Source organism: Acomys minous (genome assembly GCF_964271855.1).
Source record: "Acomys minous genome assembly, chromosome: 9".
In the NCBI taxonomy this organism is placed as follows: Eukaryota; Metazoa; Chordata; class Mammalia; order Rodentia; family Muridae; genus Acomys; species Acomys minous.
Window position 1 is genome coordinate 8648877 of NC_140490.1, and position 16083 is coordinate 8664959.

At 47.2% G+C, this 16083-nt stretch overlaps 1 long non-coding RNA gene across 1 annotated transcript; it reads right to left on the reverse strand.

Annotated features, from left to right (window-relative positions):
• Positions 1-149: 149 nt before the first annotated feature.
• On the reverse strand, positions 150-15413 carry LOC311605463. Its single transcript, XR_014781965.1, has 4 exons — positions 15097-15413; positions 4237-4426; positions 3127-3259; positions 150-628 (listed from the first exon to the last, which is right to left on the reverse strand). It is a non-coding gene; the product is annotated as an uncharacterized lncRNA (long non-coding RNA).
• Positions 15414-16083: the final 670 nt, after the last annotated feature.

The window sequence follows — 16083 nt, forward strand, 5'->3', positions numbered from 1 at the left end:
ACACAAAAATGAAGAATACATACAATTAAAAAGAAAGCCAGGTCTCCTCACCATTGACACATAAAAGTGCCACAGAATTATCTAATTGTCAATATATGTACATAAACACAAAAACGTATAATAAAAAAATTAGTAAGTTGAATCCTATAATATGCAGAAGAGCTACGGACTCTGGAGGAATGGGGTGAATCCCAGGAATGCAAAGTCAGGTAACTTCTCAAATACTGAGGACAAGAAAGCAAACGGCAAATCTGCTCTGAAAAGGAGTCTAGTCATTTCTTAAGAAAATTAAATCCAACTGTGATGGTGGCAGAATCCAGAAGTAGAGACTACATCCTTCCAAAACCCGTGTCCTCCTCTCTGGTTAAAACTATTTTTCTAGTTGGCTTTCTATTGCTGTAATAAACATCATGACCAAAAGCAACTTCTGGAGGAAAAGGTTTATTTCAGCTCAGTTTATGGTCAGTCCACCAAGAAAGGAAGGCAGGGACCATGGAGCAGAGACGATGGAGGAGCACTGCTTACTGGCTTGCTCCCCATGGCTTCCTCAGCCTGTGTGTATGTTTGTGCACCACACGTGTGTGTGGTGTCCACAGAGGCCAGAAGAAGGTGTTGGATCCCCTGGAAACTGAAGTTAAAGATGGTTGTGAGCTGCCCTGTAGGTGCTGAGATTTGAACCTGAGTCCTCTGGAAGAGCAGCCAGTGCTCTTAACCACCGAGCCATCTCTCCATCCATTAAAGGGCATGCTTTAAATTCGTCCAGTATTGACTGGGCTCCTGTTCTCAGAAACAATGACACCAGCACTTACAGTGTCCGTCCCCATTGGCCCCTTTCTCTGCCTGATGTTAGTTGTATATTATTTTTGTAGTTTTCAATTGTATGACATATATCCTGAAGGCAGGATGTCAATCTTAAGTGTCAGGGAGAAATTTAATGGGCCCCACATAAAACTAGCACTTTCACCCATAGCTTTGCCAGACCCAAGTCCTCTATTATTTATTTATTTGGGGCAAAGATGTGAGCCCCAGGTCTTGTATATGTTTTATTTAAATCTGTCTTTTAAAACTGGTCCCCACGTCCTAGCACATAATTCATAGAGAGACTCTCTTGTGCTGAAGAACTTTCTAGACCCCAAAAGCTCTCTCTTCTCTTTTGCTTTTGTTTCTTTTTCTCGCTCAAACTTAACTGCATTTTAGGCTAATGGTTTTTTTTTTTTTTTATTGCCAGGAGGCTTATGTCACATGGCTCTGTATGTTTATGTAGGCTTCTTCCGAAATACCTGTGTCTGCTGAATTCTTGGAATTATATTTTTGTGGAGATTATCTTTTTGTCACTACTTTTCTTAGTTTCTTGAATTCTTAGTGGGGAGCGGGGCTTACTGTTTGGTTTTGTTTGCTTCCTTGCTTCTATTTTTATAAGACAAGGTCTCATACATGCCGGGCTGGTCTCAGGCTCACTCTGCAGCTGAAGGAAACCTTGAGACTCCTGATCCCCTCGCTCTCTGATGCTCGGATTACACACAAGCATCTCTGTGCACTGCCAACTTCACTAGTTCTATATAACAAGCATATGCTCCTTGTTGAGGGTTTTTTTCCCTTATCTTATATGTGAGGATGTCCAAACTTGGAGTCATAGACAGTTGTTAGGCACCGTATGGGTGCTGGGAATTGAACCCAAGACCTTTGGAAGAGCAGTCAGTTCTCTTAACCACTAAGTCATCTTTCCAGACCGTTGGTGGTGGTGGTAGTGGTGTTGCTGTTGTTGTTGTTTTAACAACAAAAAGCTTATGGAATATATTTTACTGTAGTTGTACCCAGGGCACCCCTCTAGGTCACTGGACAGTATATGAAAGCAGGAGAACATTTTAATCTAAGTGTTTCCTCGCATATGAACACGGCCAAATAGAAAACATCTAGCCTCGCCTTCCTGCATCACAACTGTTTGGTGGGAAGCCTTGGTCTTCTGAACAGGGTTAAAACCACATGCATACATTAACCCTTAGTGATTAAAAGATCGTACCCTAAACACACTTCAGTATTAGATGGCTGCTCTTCCCACTCCAGTAACGAAGGCTGCCTGCATTTTCAGATTTGGCCCAATTTGGTTTAAAAGCTGGCATCTTGTCATTTTAATTTATCTTTCCTTGGTTCTTTCTTGGGACCGCTTTTCCCCTAACTTGCTGCCCAGTGAGGTTTCCTGTCCATTTATCTCCTCTAGTGTTTGTCATTTTCTTATCAATTTGTTAAAAGCTTTATTTAGATAAGAGCTATCAATTTTTCTAAATGTTTTCTTTTGCTGTCTATCATGTGTCTTTGGACCTTATTTACGGTATCTATCTCTACACACAAATGCTTAATTCTTATCTGACACATATCATTTTGACCCTAACACTGAGGTAATTCAAAAAGAAGAAAGGAACAGGGGAAGGGTCAGAGGAGTGAGTAAAACAATTGGATTCCTTGCTTGTTTCCATTTTTGTGAGACAAGGTCTCATATAAATAACCAACAGCGTGAAGTACCTGTTCCCCTGCCTCAGCTCAAGCCAAGCCCAGGTTCTTCAGTGAAGCCATGGCCGCCCTCCATAACGGCGAGCACACTGGTTTGGGAGGCTGGCCCCTCCTCCTCAGGATACCACATCCTCTCCAGTGGAAACTTCTCCATTTCCACACCCTCACCACTACAACTTACCTGTGATCCCTGAGCTTTGCCGCAGCTGCACCGAACTCCAACTCTTTCTCTCACTGAGCTAAAGGACTCTTTTGTGGATCCCATGATGCTCCGAGCTGGGCTGATGCCCTCCTGCCATGCTGTCTGCTCAGGGTCTGTCATTTACATGCTTGATTTACATATTTTGGGGGGACATGGCTTCATACGGCCTAAGCTATTCTCAAACCCACTATATAGCTGAGGATGACCGTGAACATTAATCCTCCTACTTCCACCTCCAGAGTGCAGGGATTACAGGTGTGTGCCACCACACCTGCTTAACGTGGTACCACAGATCAAACACTGGGTTTTGTATACACTAGGTTAGCACTCTTCCAACTAAGCCCTATCCCCAGCCCTGCCTTACCTAAGTTTAATATTGCCCTTTCCTGTGTGTGCTATATTAATACTACACTTACCTATTTATTTCCATCTCCTCCTGGATCACCAGCATCCTGAAGGCAGCAGGGTATATCTTCTTGTGTTCTGACTTCTCCTCGAAGAAATGAATATATGGATGACCAGTTTCGTCAGCATAAGCATCGACATACACTACAAAGGGCAGAGGCAGGAGCAAGTTGACATCTGAAAGTTAGTGACATATACTCTTGATATGTAAAAAATCCCCTTCCTCGGCTTTCTTGTGTTGTTGTTGTTTGTTTGTTTTTCAAGACAGGGTTTCTATGTATAACCTTGGCTGTCCTAGACTCGCTTTGTAGACCAGGCTGGTCTCAAACTCACAAGGATCCACCTGCTTCTGCCTCCCGAGTGCTGGGATTACCGGGGTGCACCACCACACCTAGCAACTTTCTAAAACCTCTACTTTCAAACATTTTATCACAGAGCTCAGCAAGACAAAAACAAAATGAGACTCGGATTGTGGGGGGGGCGGCTTATGGAGAGCTGCGAGGTGCCGCGCCTTAATATGGCGTAGGCTTCCACCTTCCGCCATCCCGACAGCGAGCGCTCTCTAAGATAAACAAGTCCTTATATGGCAAAAGGCTGTGCAAGGGTAACTGGTGATCTGATGACGAGCAGTCCTGCTCTGACGCAGACCTATGAGGAGGTGACACCTGGCATGAGCTGATTGGCCCTTGAGTTGTACTTAAGCTTGGCCCTTCCCTTCTTCAGGGCCATTCCCACTGAGCTTAATCCTGAGTAAAGATCTCGAGAAGAAGTCTGGTTGTTGGCGTCTTATTTCCGCTAGACGGTGCAGCGCCGACAGGGGCTGCTCCTTTTTATCAAGTACTGTGATTGCGTATGTTCACAGTACTCCCTGCGTTCCATGGTTTTTTAAAAAATATATTTTAGTTTATTCTTTGACAGTTTCATCCGCGCATATAATGCATTTTGATCATATTCATGTCATTACCCTCCCTCATCCACCTCCTGTTTCTAAGAAAGTTGCCCTTCTTCTGTGTGTGCGTGTGTGTGTGTGTGTGTGCGTGTGTTGGCATGTGTTTTAATAATTATGGCCACCTGCATGAACACAGGCGTGGGAGTTATTAATTGAAACACAGGCAACTCACCTGTGGCGACACCACTGACGTGAAGTGACTGCCTCTCCACCTGCAGCTATAGATGAAGCCTCACGGGCTCTTCCCCCGTCCGGGCTGAGATGTTGATGGGCTTCCATCTTGCAAAGGTTGTGCGTATTCTCCCGGAGCTCCCCATGGCAGGCGGAGGCTGTAGCACCCTTTACAGAAGAGAAGACTGACCCTGGGGGGGGAAGCAGATGATGAGCTCGTGTAACCCGAGTTCAGGCAGAAGCGAGGCAGGTTCCATGTAGGTGTCTGTCCAGGCTTGGGAGGTTGCTATGGTGCCGTCTCCCTGAGGACCACCAGAATAGCCTCCTCATTTTCTGCTTTGATATTTCAAGTGCCTTTGGGATACTGGATGACAGCAGTCAGAAGGGCTGCAGTCATCAACAACAAACGGCTCTGCCAGTGAACTTTCAGCAGCTTACCAAATGCCTCCTAATCTGGCCACCTTACTATAAATTGCTCTAAAATGTTATTTTATGAATATACAGTATCCAATAACAAATAGTGTCTTTTTTTGTGAAATTAATTTCAATTTAGCTTTAACTAATACTCAATTGCGATGGAATTACATATTACATACACATTACCACAGAAAGAAGTTCATCGTGATTAATGTTATTACAGCGAACACCAAAGGAATTAATAATGATCTGCAGTTATTATAAAGCGGTGCTGGTGTAGGGAAAAAGGTTAAGTCTAATTAAATTCTGGCAACCACTTTAGGGCTCTGCAGAAACCAGGATGCTGGGTTTCATGTTAATTAATTCTATATGGAGGGTTGCTGAAGTGTTTTACTATTGTTCAAAGAGCCACATTTTTACTACCACTATATGTTTTGATTTCCTTTTCACAGTGACCTACCAACATGTGTGAGGTGTTAAATTCATGGGGACCATCAAATGTTTAAAGACTGAGGGTTTTCTTTTTCTTTTATCAGAGCCTCTACTCGTGATGAGGTTGGGGGTTTCCCTATTCTTTCCACTTGAGGGACTTGCTAACTTCCCTTTGGACATGGATCTTGGGTTTCTAGAATTGTTTTCTGCATTGGGCATGGCCCCACACTTAGCATGGATGGTGTATGTGGCCTGGACATCCCAGCATGACCTCGTCTTGCCTAAAACAGAACCCAGGTAACAATGTCCCCAATATTGTAAATAGAAGTCACACGGATGAGCACAGGTCCCTCTGCAGCTTATTTCTTTTGTACCTTGGAACAAGTCATTTACATTCTGGGTTTGAATTTCCCCAGACTTCACAATATTATTCTCAAAATTAAATAAGAAGGTTGGTAAGAAAGAGAGGTGAGGCCGCTGTAAGAGCTAAACAAAGGAGTACAGCTAACTGGGGGCATCCTGCCTGGCTGAAGGTACACTCTGAACACATCAAACTCACACCTTCTCAGAGACAAAATCAGAACTTGAAGTTACATATTGGTCCTATCCCATGACACCTACAAATATTTGGTGTAATATTTTACACAGTGATGGGAAAACATTTGGTAGAAAAACTCTGTGTAGCTTTTTCAGTGACTCAAGTGTCTGAGCTTGCAAGTTGGTACCTCTTGCTACCCCATCTCTGCAAAGGACGAGCCCAGCTGAATGAAGCCTAATGATGAGGAAGGCTTATTTTGATTAAAAGAAAAAAAATAAGCCAAGACAATGGCTCACACTTGTAATTCTGGTGTCTGGGGTGGAGAAGCAGGAGTCTCAGGAGCCCAAAGTCAGTCTCAGCCATGCCAGACTCTGACTCAAAAAAAAAATGGAGGAATGTATAGGGTGCATGCATGCATAGATGGTTGGATAGATTAATAATTAGGTGGGTGGGTGGGTAGACAGGCAGGTGGATGGGTGGGCAAATGGACAGGGGATTGATGGGTGAGCGGATGGGATGGGCATCTGACCCAAATTAGACCTCTATAATTTAATACATATGTAACATCCTTAAGCCATAATAACTCAATCAGGGTCGATTCTGAATTCCAACCCTGACCTTGGTGCTCATTCTCGGTTGGCAGGACAGGAAAAGATGTGAAAGCCCTGCCCTCCGCCCTGCCCCTCCTGCGCACGGCTTCTCACACCCACACCCAGCCTGTCACCCTTACCTGTCCTCCAGAAGTCCATTTCTGATACAACCAACTTGGAAAAGCCTTCTCCAGCCACATAGCTCAGTCTACAGTGGTCTCCCCTAACTCTAGGCCCATGAAAAGAAGATCTAATCCAGACTATAGGCAAGGTAGGTGGCATGAGAGACATCTGGAGAGCTTGTTAAAAACACAGATTGCTGTTTCAAGAGTATGGAGAGGGAATTAGGGATTTAAATATTAATAACTTCCTAGATCAGTGCTTCTTAACTTTCCTAAAGCTTGGACCCTTTAATACAGTTCCTCGTGTTGTGGCGACCCCCCAGCCATATTATTTTCATTGATACTTCATAACTGTAATTTTGCTACTGTTATGAGTCATAATGTAAATATATGATACACAGGATATCAGATATATGACTCTTAAAAGTGTGGTTTGATCCCCTCAGGGGATCCCAACCCACAGGTTGAAAGCCATGTTCCTAGACACTGCTGGTGGTCTGAGGATCATAGATTAGATCTGGGACTGGAGAAACAGTTCTGCAGTCAAAAGCACTTGCTGCTCTCGCAGGGGATCGGGTTTGATTGCCAGCACCTACACAGTAGCTCACAATCGTCTGTAACTCCAGTTCCATGAGAGCTGACACCCTCCTCTGTGGGTACCAGACACATGTGTGATGCACATATACAGGTGCAGGCAAATGTCCGTACACATACAAAATAAAAACAGGGGTATAAAAAAAGGACTGGTGTGTATTCACTTATAAGCGGGTATTAGCTATATGGAACGGGATAACCATACTACAGTTCACTGACCCAAAGAAGGTAAGTAACCAGGAGGACCCAAGGGAGGATGCTTAAGTCTCACTCAGTGGGGGAAAGAGAATAGACAGCAAAAGGGGTTGAAGAGACAGAACAGGGTAGGAGAGCAAGGGTGGAGAGAAATGAGAAATAAGGGTGGAGCTCAGAAGTGGGGAGAGGGGGTGGGGGACAGAGGGCTTACAGAGAGATGAGAAGCCATGGGTGGCAGCATCTCTGAGACAAGCTGGAGACTCCTGAGAGGATATGGGGGTGACTCTAGCTGAGACTCCTATTAGCAAGGGTCATGGAGACTGTCTCTAACTAGACATGACTCCTAGCAGAAGGATGGGAACACCAACCCATCCACAAAACCCTCAACTAAGCCCAAATGTACCCTGCCTACAAGATGTGCAGGGATAAAAATAAAGCAGAGATTGAAGGAATGTCCAACCAATGCCTGGCCCAACCTGAGACCCACCCCATGGGAGAGAGCCAACCCTGACACCACTAACAACACTCTGCTATGCTTGCAGACTGGAGCCTATCAGAGCTGTCCTCTGAGAGGCTCCAAAAGCTGATCAAAGCAGATGCTGACACTCACAGGCTGGGTGGCGCTCAGGGAGTCTTGTGGAAGAGTGGGGGCAGGAATAGAAGGACCTGAAGGGGACAGGAGCGCCACAAGAAGACCAACAGAGCCAAGTAACCTCACCCGGGGGGGGGGGGGGCTTACGGAGACTGATGCACCAACTGAGGACCATGCATGGACTGACCTAGGCACCTTACACATACATAGTCGATGGGTAGCTTGGCCATCATGTGGGTCCCTCAGAAAGAGGAGAGGGGCCTGTCTCGGACGTGGACTCTGTTGCCTTCTTTTTTATCACTTCCCCATGGCACAGATGCCTCACCAGGCCCAGAGGATGAAGGTGTGATCAGTCCTCATGTGACTTGAAGTGCTGCCATGGATTGTTGGGGGATACCTTTATCTGAGGAGTAAGAATAGAGGGAACGGGGGAAGAGGGAAGGTGGGACCATTTTACCACCATAGGTTTTCAGAAGAAATATGCTGTAAGAAGTGGGCAGCTCAGTGAAGGCCACAGAAGTTCAGATCTCCCTCAACCGGACCTTTGCCCCTTCATCCTAGATAGTCTATGTTTGCAGCCTGGCTGAAAGACAACTGTCACATGGGGCTGGTCATCTGGGAACAGTAGCTAGGACAATGAAATCCAACATTTGTGAGTGAGTGAGTGTCATAGGGTCTCAGAGGTGGTTAGCCTGGGATACAGAAGATCAAGTGTGGCAAGGACTCAGAGAAGGTTGCCACTAGCCTCATGACCTCTAACAGGCTATTTAACCCCTCTGGGATGCTGAGGTCATGTGGCCCAAGCTCTTACCCTCACTGAGCAAGTGCATCTGGAGTCCTGAAGGCTCCCATAGGCAGAGCATTTGAAAGCCCAAGAAAGCTGGCTTTACTGTCCTCTGCACTATCCAATACAGCAGGGAGGAGGCACACAGCCACCTCTGGCCCTTTTCCATCTCTCAGCACCAGGGACATCTAATTGATCCTCTTGTGGCCTTTATAGGGCCAGAGAGGAAGTCACCAGAAGCCAGAAAGGCAGACAACCAGTTCCTGATTAAAAGGAAACCTATTGTGTGGAAGCCATAAAAAAAAAAAAAAAAAAAAAAAAAAAAAAAAGACCCACTGTAGCTTTTCCAGTGAACTCCACAGTGCAGGGCCCAAATCCATTCTGAGGCCATTAGCAGCCTGAGTGCTGGTGCGGAGACACCCAGACTCATTGGAACCTCAAGAGTGAATCCCCAGAGAGCTGACTCAGCCCTTTGTCCTCACTGAGGAAGAGAAATTGGACTCCAAGGCTCAGGGGATAGTGGGGGAGTATTCAAGGCCTGAGACACAAAGGGCTACAGCAGAGGGACAGGCTGACCAGAGCAGCCCGTCAGAAGGGAGCAAGGGAGAGAAGAAGGTGAGGGGAGAGGGAGGGAGGGAGGGAGGGAGGGAGGCTGAATGTATTGCCCACGACTCTAAGGCAGGCACTGTGCAAATATCATTAATCCCAACAAGCTCATTACTAGTTCCCCACTGGACAGTTGCCATAACCGCGGCTTCTATGGTAGAGTGGCTTACTACACAGCTAAGACTTGCATCTAAGCTCAGATTCGGATGCAGCTCACCTACCCTGCTCTCCACTGTTACATGCCATGCCTCTGTCATTGCCTAGAAGGATCTGTAAGGACACAAAGCAGGGTGGTAAGCGCCATGAACTATTATGACTTGGGCTTCCCTGTGGCCTGGGATGGATCCTACATACCCAGATAAAACTCGTCAGACCTGGAACCCAGGAGCACCTGGCTCCTGCACAGAAGTAATAGCAAGAGACTGGTGTGGCCTGTGCCTGTATACAAATTTCATAGTCATATAGTTGTCATTGCCCTGCCAAATAGAGGTCTGAATGACACAAGTGATACATGACCTGTTTGCACGCCTCCGAGGTTGCTCAGACTCACCCCATCTCCATCCCAACCCCACACCCAGTTCCCCAGTAACTGACTGGCAGCCCGAGAAACTCTCCTTGGTCCTGGTGTCACTCCTCCTCCCTTTGCACAGAAGGTCCTGATGATGGAAGCAGCAATCCCAGAAACCGTTTCTCATCTGCAAGCCCTCCGCAGGCGGAGCTCGCCATGGCCGTGCTATGGCTCCACTTGGCCAGGTTTGCCAGGCCTCTGCCACTGCCGTGCACTTTACATACCTCCGCGGCGTTGTAAATAAGCCTAATGCATACAAACCCGAGCTGGTGCAAGTTCATGGGGCTAGAAAGTGGCGCAGATGAGCTTCCAACTCTTCCCTCTGGGTCCAAGTTTACATCCTTGTCCTCTGCAGCAGTCTTGGGTCTCCTTTGAGCCATCACTATCTGCCTTTCTACTGTCCCTATGGAGCAGATGTTGAGCCCCTGCTCCAGGCTGTTCAATCTCTTTGTGCTCTGCCCACTACCGTGGGGGTCCAATCCGGGGCAGGTTCTAGGCCGGCCTGTTTCTCTGTGGACCCCTCTCCCCTATGGAGTTAACCCGTTGGTCCAGAGCATAGCCCCTACATCCTTCCTCATACTCTGTGCCCAGAGCTCTGGAGCCAGTCCCACTGACATCCATGTGTAGACGCTGACCGAGTAGATCATTGCAAGCTGCTGCTTATGCTTGAGACCAGCTGGGATGGGAGGCCTGGTCTGACCCTGGAGGCCAAGGCGGTTAAAGACTTCCCTAGTGAGAGGGTACATGGTGGGGAAAGAGTGTCCCGGGCAGAGACGCAACATGTGCAGAGGCCAGATACAGAAGACAGCACAGATCTAAGAAGCTAGGCAGTCAAAATAACTGGGCATAGTGGCTCCTGACTATTCTCACAACACCTTGAAGCTGAGGCAGGAGGATTGTCTAGACTTCGAAGCCAGCTTGGGCTACAGAGTGAGACTTTTTCTTAAAATGTAAAATAATAATAATAATAATAATAGTAATAAATTAAAGGCATCCAAGATGCGTAGAGCTGTTTGGGTGAGAGAAAAGATGTAGATGTGGGTGCGAACAAGCAGAGTGCTGTGGCCAGGGGTGTGCCTCTGCAAGGTCTTTCTGGCTTTAAGAATGGCAAGGCCCCCAAGATGGGCTCTTTCTTTGAAGTTTGTAAGTGGGGTTTATGCATTGGGGACCAGTCTTATCCTCAGACAAGCACAGGTGTAGACAGACCTCACACTGTGGAGCCCCTGCTCACCAGGATAATGCTCTGGCTCTCTCTAGCCTCTAGGCTGGCCCAGAAGCTCACTTGCCTGCTAGCTGCAGGCGTTCCTGTCATCTTGCTCTTGACTCCAGCTGCATCTAACTACAGTGACCTTGTAGTCTCCCTCTCAGATGAGTGTGAGCACCACGAAGTGAGGCTCCTGGCTCTGATCCTTCCTCACACCTGTACGGATCAGCAACCCAGTCAAACCGCAGGATGCTGGCTGTCCAGTGAATTCCCTACATTCTCCATGTAGCATCCACTAGACAAGGTCCGCTGCTGAGCCACCTGAATGTGGCTGGTCAACTGGGAAGTGAACTTTTCAGTTGGATCATGTTGTCAGTGTGCTTGTCCGCAGTTCTGTGGATTCAGCATGGCCTCTACAACTGAGTTAAGCCCAGCTGCAGATTCAATTCGTATTTTTGAACCAAAGTCTAATGAAGTTTCCCAGAATGGCCTGGAACTCACTTCTGCAGCACAAGAAGACCTTGAACTTGTGAACCTCCTGCCTCAGCCTCTTGAGTAGCTGGGATTACAGGCTTTGAGCCACCAGATGTGGCTTAGTTTCTTTACAGTTCATTTAAATTTAAATGATTGCCAGACTATACAAACTGTAGATGAAAAAGAAAGAGGAAAGTGGGACTGAAGGAGGGACAGGGATGGAGGGGAGAAAGGAAAAATGAGTTGATTAAAGGGTTCCTTTTCCTTTATTTGCAATTGGCCCACAAGAACTGTATATTGTTTTAGGGGTATGATCTGGTATTTTGATGCATTGTCAAATCAGAATAACTTTCATTATCTTAACTACTCATCCATACTATTACCTCCCTTTGCTTCCCTTTAGCTCCCTTCACCTCCCCTTTGTTCCCTTCACCTCCCTTTGCTTCCCTTCACCTCCCTTTGCTTCCCTTCACCTCCCTTTGCTTCCCTTCACCTCCCTTTGCTTCCCTTCACCTCCCTTTGCTTCCCTTCACCTCTCTTTGCTTCCCTTCACCTCCCTTTGCTTCCCTTCACCTCCCTTTGCTTCCCTTCACCTCCCTTTGCTTCCCTTCACCTCCCTTTGCTTCCCTTCACCTCCCTTTGTTTCCCTTCACCTCCCTTTGTTTCCCTTCACCTCCCTTTTCTTCCCTTCACCTCCCTTTGCTTCCCTTCACCGCCTTGCTTCCCTTCCCTGATTGCTCTCCAGTTCCTCATACTGTCCATTCCATTGTCAACTTCTAAGAGCGCTCACTCCCCCTATGAGTAAGCTCGTGTAGTACTTGTCCTTTCATCAGAAAACAGCACAGATAAGATGGAATCTTAAAGCTTTCAAGCATGGCCTCCATAGAATTGAAGATGAAGGCAGCTTTGGTCCACTAAGGCCTCAGAACTCAGACCCAGGCCAGGAGCACCAGAAAGGAGCCAGCAACCAGCCACCCTCACAGCCCAACCAGGGGAAACTGAGCCCTGACCAGGAAAGAGAAGACTCAGGGAAGCCACCCGGATTTCAGCCTCTGCGTGTTGAATCTCTGGGCCCTTCCTTCGCCATCTGCCCCTCTTCAGGTAAGTTGAGAAGATGCCCATGAAGCAATGAAAGATGATGAGCCCACCTTTTCAGATGTGAGTGTGGTACCCTCTGCCCATCTTACACACCTCTTGCCCTCCCTCCTGCCCTCCCTCCTGCCCTCCTGCCCTCTGCCTCTATCTCTGTATTAGCGGTGCATTTCCAGGACACTCTAATGAAGTATGTCTTGAGTCTCCTTTTCACAGCTAATGAGGAGACAACAAGAACTTGACTAATACCACTACAATTACTGGAGCAGCGAAGCGAGGGCCTCTGATTAGATGTGATAATTTGCAAGGCTGGGCTCTTCGCATTAAGTTTGCAAACAGTTTAAAAATCACTTCCTCTATTTATCCAGCTAATCCCTGTTTAATGACTCTAGACCCAAGGAAAAAAAAGGGGGAAATGTCTCTTTAAAAATTAATAAATAAAAAATTAAACCACTAGCAACCTCAAACCTTATTTGCTGAGAAAGAGCAAGTGACAGAAGTGTAAGAGATTGTCATCTCTTCAGAAAGACTCCACTAGCACTGCACAGACCTGAAGGACCGTACTGTCCTCAGCAACAGTCAGTGCATCACGTCCACTGCCGCCACTAACCTGTCTGCATATTCTGTCCCTGCTAGGATTTCTTGTTTAGCACAGAAAGACCAGATCGGGTCCTGCTGCTCTATCTGATGACCTAATTCAGAAACAGCCACCTCCAAATGCTGCAACAGAGGTGGACATGGGCAGAAATTTGTTGTCACAGAGGAGTCTTTACAATCCCCCTTTGCAAACTGTGGTCCCTGACCCAGCAATGTCATCCCCAAGGAGCTTGTCACAGAAACAGGACCCTAGCCACACCCAGACCTGCCGAATCAGAGTCTGCCTTTTCCCAAGTACACGAGATGCCACTGCATATGAGCTGTCACTGCGGCTGAGCAGCATTGCTTTATGACAGATCATTTTCCTGTCGCCAAGAGTAACCCATAGATGCACTGCTTTGCTGATTTCCATACCATTGATGCATCTGATCTGTGCCTGCCACAGGGATCCTACAGAGCCTTGTAGAACAGATTACACCAAGGAAGAGGGCATTTGGGAGGCTCTGCATTAAGCCAGGCTGGAAGTATTTGTTTACTGAAGGCTCTATAGCAATAATAACAAGCATTTTGGTGTCCACAGGAAAGACAGCCAGAAATGTTCCCCAGACTGGCTTGATGAGAGAACCCCATTTTGTGCATTAAAAACATTACAGACTGCCAGCAACCCAGGAAGCACCAACTAAGAAAGTGCTGATGCACAGCAAGGAATGCCCCATGACGAATGCCCTGCTGCAGACACTGCCTGTGAGATTTCTTCTGGTACAACAGCCAGTCTATCCCGGACCCCCAAAGTTTCTACATCCACTTTACTCCAGCACTGCTGCCCAGCCAAGCACCAAATTCTCAACCAAGGTCATTCAACCTGCACAGATGGGAAAAGAAAAGAGGTGAGAACCTGGGAGGCATGGGCTACCCTTGGCTTTCTCAAGGATCAGACATTTTCACTGCTGGGATAACACAAGAACCAGTAGCTCTTTCAGGGTGAGTCTTGTGGGAGAGGACTTAGGAAAAGGGCTCCACAAATGCCTTGAGACAGGTACACTGGTGAGTTTATTACACAGATGAGCACATGAACCACCAGCACATCTGGATTTGAACCCAGGCAGACCAACCAGGCCCCGCTCTGCCCCTCAAGAGATATAAGAGGGGGCGTGACTATCATTAAATTTTAATTAACATATACAAGTACCTCATATTCAAATATATGATCCTCGTCTCCAAAATGAATTAGGATTTATACATGTGTACAAGTAGACATGTCTGCAACCACAAATGGACAGATTTGATTTACCTGCAAAATTTAGAGTGCTCAGAACTGGAAATGACACCCCTGTGATCTCCAGCAGACAGTTTATTTCAATCCCTCAGTGCTTTTGGAAATAAAAACAAAAACAAAAACAAAGAGTCTCGTCCTCACTTTACAGAAGGGCAAACTGAGCCCACAGAAAGAGATTTCCAAGATCTCCTGCTTATCAAAGGTGGCCCAGAACAGGTAGAGTGTGGGTCTCATGGTCCCTTGGAACATAGGAGTGACTGGGTCACCTCAGGTCATTCCTCAACTTTTTCTCCCAAGAGAATTGATAACCCAGCAGAGCATGTTAAATTCTGGGCATGTAACTCTGAAGGAACACGGATGATATACCACCAAAATCATGGAGCAAAGGCCAGGCTTTATATGTGTGAGCTTCAGCTAATACACATCATACACACACAGAGAGAGAGAGAGAGAGAGAGAGAGAGAGAGAGAGAGAGAGAGAGAGAAGGAGAGAGAGAGAGAGGGAGGGAGGGAGGGAGGGAGGGAGGGAGGGAGGGAGGGAGGGAGCGCCGAGGGTCAATGAACACTAAGGAAAGGGACCATAGGTAGGTAAGCAAGGCTGAGAGACATGGAGAAGACAAGAAGAAGCTTGTAGGGACAAAACCCAAAGTGACCCTGTAAGAAAGACTAGGACAAGAGGGTGCTAGGTGGGGACATGTGGGAGCCTGGGGCCTGGAACCCACCTTGACCTCAACCATAACCCAAGTCACTGATTGCTTTCTCTCGGCTGCCTCAACATACCCATCTGTAAGACACATCTGTTCAATGGATTGACGACGGACTTCTGTGAGTACGGCTGGCTGTGGAGGCCTGAAGCCCTCTTCTGGGCATGCAGAGAAGAGGGACTCTGTCACACACACAGGGGAGCTCCAGGTGTCAGGACAAGTGGGCAGCAGTTGCAGGGCAGCTGTGAGACCCTGACACACTAGCTGGCGCTTCCCAGGTTTAGAAGCTCTAAAGTCCCCAGCAGTACATCAGACGAAGAGACAAGAGCTGAATGCCAGTCCACCTGGGTTGAAGTCCTTGACTTTGTCACGCATAGTTTTCCCTTGGGAATGCTTCCTGGTATCAGTTCCTCAGGGTCTTCTCAGGATATGGCTACATTAAAAGATAGGAGGAACAGGTTAGGCCGTGCAAGGGTGTGGCTCTAACTACACAAAAGGAGGAGCTTTGCACTTGCAGCAGTGTTTCTCCAACGTAAATATAGGGATAGCCCTGACTGGGGGGATCCATATAGTGTTTGAAGACGATGGATGGGTGGCAAGCCCCACCCACCCCTACCGGAGTCCTGTGCAAACAATCGTGTGGCCCCTGTAGAGAACAAAGCCCAAAGCATCATGTATAGCAAGCTTCCTTTGGGGTAGGAAAGGATGTGGAAAGGCAGAAATTTCTGTTTGCAAACAGAACACTAGACAACCAGCAACAAAAGGGACTGGAGGGAGTTTAGTCCTGGGACCCAGGAGTCTGGGCAGGGGCAGTGCGGCTGGAAGCAAGTGCATCTTTCTTCTTCAGTAATCTCTTTCGAGTCATATTCAAAAATATTCAAAGATGAACTAAAGCAAAGCAAGGCTCAAGCTGCCCTGCAGTTGGGAGCCCTTTGGGGAACTGATGCAAGCAAGCCAGCCCCTCTAATCCAGATGGACAGGCAGACTGACAGATAAACAGCTTAGAGGCCAAGGTCCCCTGGAGGGCCTGAGGAATGGGCTGTCCCAGAGCTGCCCTGCTCCC